Source organism: Dendrobium catenatum, unplaced genomic scaffold, assembly GCF_001605985.2.
Source record: "Dendrobium catenatum unplaced genomic scaffold, ASM160598v2 fragScaff_scaffold_1539, whole genome shotgun sequence".
Lineage (NCBI taxonomy): Eukaryota > Viridiplantae > Streptophyta > Magnoliopsida > Asparagales > Orchidaceae > Dendrobium > Dendrobium catenatum.
The window spans coordinates 305,658-311,897 of NW_021320001.1; positions in this window are offsets into that span (position 1 = coordinate 305,658).

The window sequence follows — 6,240 nt, forward strand, 5'->3', positions numbered from 1 at the left end:
TAGGGAGCCTAAAGCAGCTTTTTAATATAATTTTTTTAAGTAGAAATTTACACTACAAATTACTTTAAAAAATAATAAAAAATTTGTCCAAGACGAAGCTAAGTATATAATTATGGCTCTTGATCCATATTTTACGTATAAACTTTTCACTGATTAGAATCGTCTTCAATTATATTAGTCACTATATTTTATTTATTTTACTTAGTCAAATTATTTTAAATGGCTGGTATTAATTCAATAAAAAATCAAAATGATTAAAAATATTACAACTTTTTAAAATGAACAATACAGCTTTAATGAACGTAACTGTACATTTTAATTATCATAATGATTAGTTAATAAATAAATAAATAATCAAATTAACATGTTTTATGCGTCATATTCCAATATGCAAGTGACATAAATCCTCTCGGTAATTACACTATGCCATTCAAGTTCAATCATGGGTTCCACTTTGAACGGCCTAGATTAATTATTTCATTTTTTCTGTTTGGATTTTTTTTTTATTCCAAATTACTAAGATATTGTGTGTTGAACATAATTTATTTGAATATAATGGGAGCATTCCATGATGCAATTGTCATCATAAGTTTGAATATAGTGTCAAAATAGGTTATCATATAGGTTCAAATTTGACTTAAATTTGATCCATTTTGATACATTAGATCCAAACCTAAATCATTTGATAAATGGGTCAAAATTCTGGATACAAAATTGACCCACTAATAACCCGTTTAACCTGACAAGACACACCAACACATTCATACTAAAAAAATAATTTTAATGTGATCCTTTTGAATGCTGAAATGTACAAGATCTAAAATGTACAACTAGATTTTGGGTTGGCAAACTAATTATGGGTTAGTCTTAGGGGTGTCAATTTTTGACACGACCCGAAACACGACCTGAACCCGACTCGAAAAAATCCGGGTTCGGGTCAACCCGAGCCCGACCGTTTTAAAAATCGGGTCAGGTTCGGATTGACCCAGCAACCTGAAATTGACTCGAAAGTGACACGAAAACTCATATTTGACCGAAAACCCGGGATTAACCCGAAAATCGAATATTGACCCGATTTTTGACCCGAAAATTAGCAATTTTAGGCAACCTTCGGGTCATTCGTGTCGGGTCGGTTTGACCCGGACCCGAATCGGGTTGGGTTCGGGTCCGGAAACCTTACCCGTTTTTAAAAATGGATCGAGTTCGGATTGACCCGAACAGTTCTGAGTTCGACCCGAACCCGACCCGCTGACCCGAATTGACACCCCTAGTTAATCTGAACTCGAATCGATATTGAAATGGGTCTTGACCAGTTTATTAAGTGGGTCAACTTGAACCTAGAACTTTCGAATCAGGTATGGATCGAATTTTCAAATCATGTTATATGTTGACACACTTAATTATAGATATTTAATTTTTTAAAAAAATTAAAATTAAGTTAGTTTGCCTGTGAAGAATTTAATATCAGGTAAGATGATGAAACTTGTACGTTTAATATAGTCGGGGAGTGTATTAGTCAAAATCCTTGATGACATATTTTGTTGAAAATTCGGTTACTTTAATGGAGCCGGCCGGCCGCCATTTTCTTTTTTTGGCTAACCTTTTGCCAGCTTAGAATTCAATTAATAATTACGGATAAGCACGAAGCTTGAACTGTTAAGCAACAGGTCCTTTTCCATCCTTATCCGTCCAATTTGCTTGAAAATGAAGGGGTAGTTTATTTATTTTGCAAAAAGTAACTAAAACAAGTAATTTATTTTTAATTATTTTTTAGGCTATTCTTGCGATGGCTTTAGCATTTTATAAAGTTGATGATGAAGTTGTCATTAGAAAATTATTTAGGATTTATTTGGAACAGATTTAGACCATCATTTTTTCTGCTTTCAATATATTTTTGTAGTATCAAAAACTTTATAAAGCAATAAGAAAGTCGTCCCAAATGAAGCCTTAGAATCTGCTTGAGATAACTTTTTATTATTTTATTTTTCAAATTGCAATCATAGTTTCTATTTAGTTACTGTTCTCTTACTCTTTTAAAAAAAATTTGTGCTGGGAAGAAGGGTTGTCAAAATTTGACTCGGCCCTTAAAATTTTGGGTTTGTGTCAGCCCATTTTCCATATGGCCAAGTTAATTCAAGTTTGAGATTCTGACTTGTTTATAAAACCCAGTCGGATTGACCCGAAAACCTGAAATCAACCTGAAATGACCCAAGGGCATCCGAACTCCGCCGTCTATAGCGTGATCACGTGCTCATGAGTTGTGCTTGCCCTTCAAGGCATAATGCTCGATCCCATGTTCGGACTCCGCCCTCTGCACCGCACATGGACTTCGCCCTCCTCATCGCAGTGCCAGCAAACCCTCCTACAGACTGGCGCTCGCGTCTGGACTCAGCCCTCACACAACAACGCCAACAAACCCTCCTGCGAACCAGCACTGGTGTCAAAACTTTGCATCGGCGCACTCGAACTTGTACTTTTGTATGGACTCCGCTGGCTGTATTCTTATTTCATTGGTTGGATCGAGTTAACTCGGTAACCCGATGGGTCAATCCGAGTATGAATTTCCTTCCCATTTACAGAATCAGGCAGGTCAGGTCAACCTGTTTGGTCCCAGGTCAATTTCGGGTTTGATTGGAACCCGACACTAAAATCCTTTTTGACACCCCTACTTGAAAAGTGGTTTTTATAGTAGCCTTTAAAAAGTTAAAATTCCCCATAAAAATTTTACAACAAAATTTACCAAAATTTCTAGTCATTCCAAATATATCCTTTAGCTATTTTGATTACAAAAAAGCACTGAAAAACCAACAAGAAAGCAATAACAAATGAAATTGTAATTATTATCTTAAAAGCAAAATAATAAAAAAAAAACTGTCACAAATAGGTCTTTAATATATATAACCTTCATTCTTAGTCATATTCATCATAAGCTTTGCTTGGTAAGCTGAAATTTTAGTTGGATGTTTATCAAATTCTACTCATTGTCAACTGGCTTATTTCATTTTTTTTTTAAAAGAGATATATATATTTTTAATTTCACTCATTGAAAATATGAAATCAATATTAATATTAATTTTTAATTAGACTAAAATAAATGATGAATTTAATAAATTTTATCATATTTTTAAATATAACTTCTCACACTTCAAAGGCCTTTAATTGAATTACATTTCTTTATTAATTATTTCCACACGTACTCATTTTTTACCAAACCAGTTTGGTACAATAAGTTAAAGTGCAAAAGCATAATATATTTGATTCAGCTCAAAGAAATAAAAAAGGGAATCAGTGGAAATAGTTGTTAGTAATATATATTTGATTCCCAAAGAATCTTTCAATGAGGAATGCGATTAATTAATTAATACTCTAATATTTTGGTCATTGTTAGTATATTAATGACTATTAGATGGATGGATGAGAAGGTTCAGAGTCAATGAATCGCTCTATTAGACTTTGGCTACGTTTGTGATAGTTTTCTTATATTTTTTTAAAGCAACTTTTTAATACAAAGTATTTTTTTTTACTAAAAAACTGATTTAAGAAGCAATAAAAAACTCGTCCCAAAAGAACACTTTGGCTTCATTTGGGATTAGACCTGTCAATATTGGACCCGACCCGAAAACCCGACCCGAAACTGACCTGAAAATTTCAGGTTTGGGTCCAGAAAACCGACCCATTTGCAAAACCGGGTGGGGTTCGGGTTGACCTGGGAAGCCGAGGCTGACCCGGAAATCCGCCTGACCCAAGGTCGCATCGCGCCATCGCGTCCGCAAACTAAATTCCGGCTTTCCGCCGTCCGCGTGACCGGCGTGTCCGCGTGACAGTCCGCGGTCCGCGTGAACGGCGTCCAGGTGAAAACAGTCGTCCGCAGTCCGCACTCTGCAGTCCGGCATCCGCGTGACTGGCTACGACTCAGCCCGTCAGCCGTCCGTCGTCTGTTGTCCGAGTCTCTTCGCTTGACGGCGCGGCCCGGGTCGTTTGTCCGAGTCTCTTCGCTTGACGGCGTGACCCTAAACCCTAAACGGGTCGGGTCGGGTTGACCCGAACCCGACCCGAACCCGAAGCGGGTCGGGTTCGGGTCAGAAAAATCGACTCGTTTATAAAAACGGGTTGGGTTGACCCGAACCCGAATAGTGCCGGGTCAATTCCGGGTTCGACCCGAACCAGACCCGTGACCCGAAATTGACACCTCTATTTGGGACATCATTCTTATTGCTTTCAAAAGTAACTTTTTACTACAATTTTTTTTTTATTAAAAAGCCACTAAAATAAGAAAGCCATCCAAATGAAACTTTTTTGTGATGTAGTTTCATTTGATTATTTAATACTTTTGCTTAGAAAAGGATGAATTTATTAAAAAATGCTCCGATACAATCAGTATTAATAGATAATTAATTTTTTATTAGGTTGATAATGTCAATATATAAAAGTGATTTGATCAAGTTTATTTGATCTTGTATTTTTTTATTGTTTTATGTCATGCATTATTGATTTTTTCCACCTCATATTCTTTCTATATTCACATTATGAAGATATTCATGCTTCCCTATCTTCTTGCCTATATTCTTTATTGTAATGAGGAGATTTCTTAGCTTCCTAATCTCATATAGTCAAGTTATAAGACTCATCTGAAGTCTTTTGGGATAGATTTCTTACTGCTTAACATTTTGTAACACATGATTGTTAGCAAAAATCCTCAATTTGCTGACCAACTAAACAAATAATTAACTCTAATCAAATGTGATTTTTTTCTCTTAAGTCTTAACCATCAAAGTATTAAATCATTCAGTATGAAACAAGTAAAAATCAGAATTTTTTAAAACTTTGTTTATGACAACTAGGGGTGAAAATTTTTGACACGACTCGAACTTGATTTGGAAAATCCGGGTTAGGGTCAACCAGGACTCGAAACGGGTCGGGTTCAGGTTCAACAAATCAACCAGTTTTAAAAATCGGGTCGGGTTCGGGTTGATCCAGCAACCCGAAATTGACACAAAAACTCCTATTTGACTCGGAAACCCGAGATTGACCCGATTTTGACCCGAAAATCGAAGATTGACTCGATTTTTGACCTGAAAACTAGCAAGTTTAGGTCACCTTCGGGTCATTCGTCTTGGGTCAGGTTGACCCGGACCCGAAACGGGTTGGTTCGGGTCCGGAAACCTGACCCGTTTTTAAAAACGCGTCGAATTCGGGTTGACCGAATAGTGCCGGGTCAGTCCTAGGTTCAACCCGAACCCGACTGTTGACCCGAATTGACACCCATAATGACAACTTTCTTACGAAGCTAGTCTAAATAAAGAATTTTTGTACCATAAAACTGCTTTAGAAAGCAGTAAGAAATCTATCCCGAGTAAAGCCACAAATCTCTTAAACTTGGTTTACATAATCACCACTTAGGGCTCGTTTGTTTGTCCATTTTAAAAACTACCTTTTAGAAAATGTACAAAATAACCAAACGAAACCTTAATTAACCCTTCAATCCTCGTCAATTGGCGGCATTTAGAAAGCCAAATCTACAGTTAAAATCTCTAAATAACGGTGATTTAGATACTAAAACAGTTTTTTAACCTTTTAATTACAGAACGGACGGCTCCTATGACTGTGAAAGTAGCACAGCATGTGGCTATTAATAACAATTAGTACTTAATTAATTCTTATAGATAATAACATTTACAAAGGCGATCAGATCGCCTCCACATATCTTGCAGTTGAAGAAAAAACTTGACTAATGACAATATAGAAAATCAAAATAATTTAAAATTTTTCTCTGCTCAACGACTAAGTCTTAAAGCAGATTGGCTGAAGCTTCATAATAATTCCATTAAGGTACTAATTATGTAAATTATAGCTGAGAATACTTAGAATTTTTTGACATCGAGATTCGTATTCACGTGCGCTTATCTCTTTTCATGATTTTTTTTCTCTGATTTTGTACCATATAAAATGAATATAGAGCCTAAAAAGTCATGATTTTTGAAGATTGTGTGATAGATTAGAAGAAATTTGGAGATTGGAAGATTGATATATATGTGATTGGTTTCATTGTAGATTAGGTAGGCTTTGTCATCAAAGTTAGGCCCTATCAAGTGTAGGGATGTAAGTAAATCGAGTCGAGTATGAGTCATTTCTGACTTGAGTTTGGTTAATTAATCGTGTTCGAGCATACGACTTATTTATCATAAAAAGACGAAAATGATAAAAAAATGAGATTAGAAGAGAAAAAAATATGAATAATTT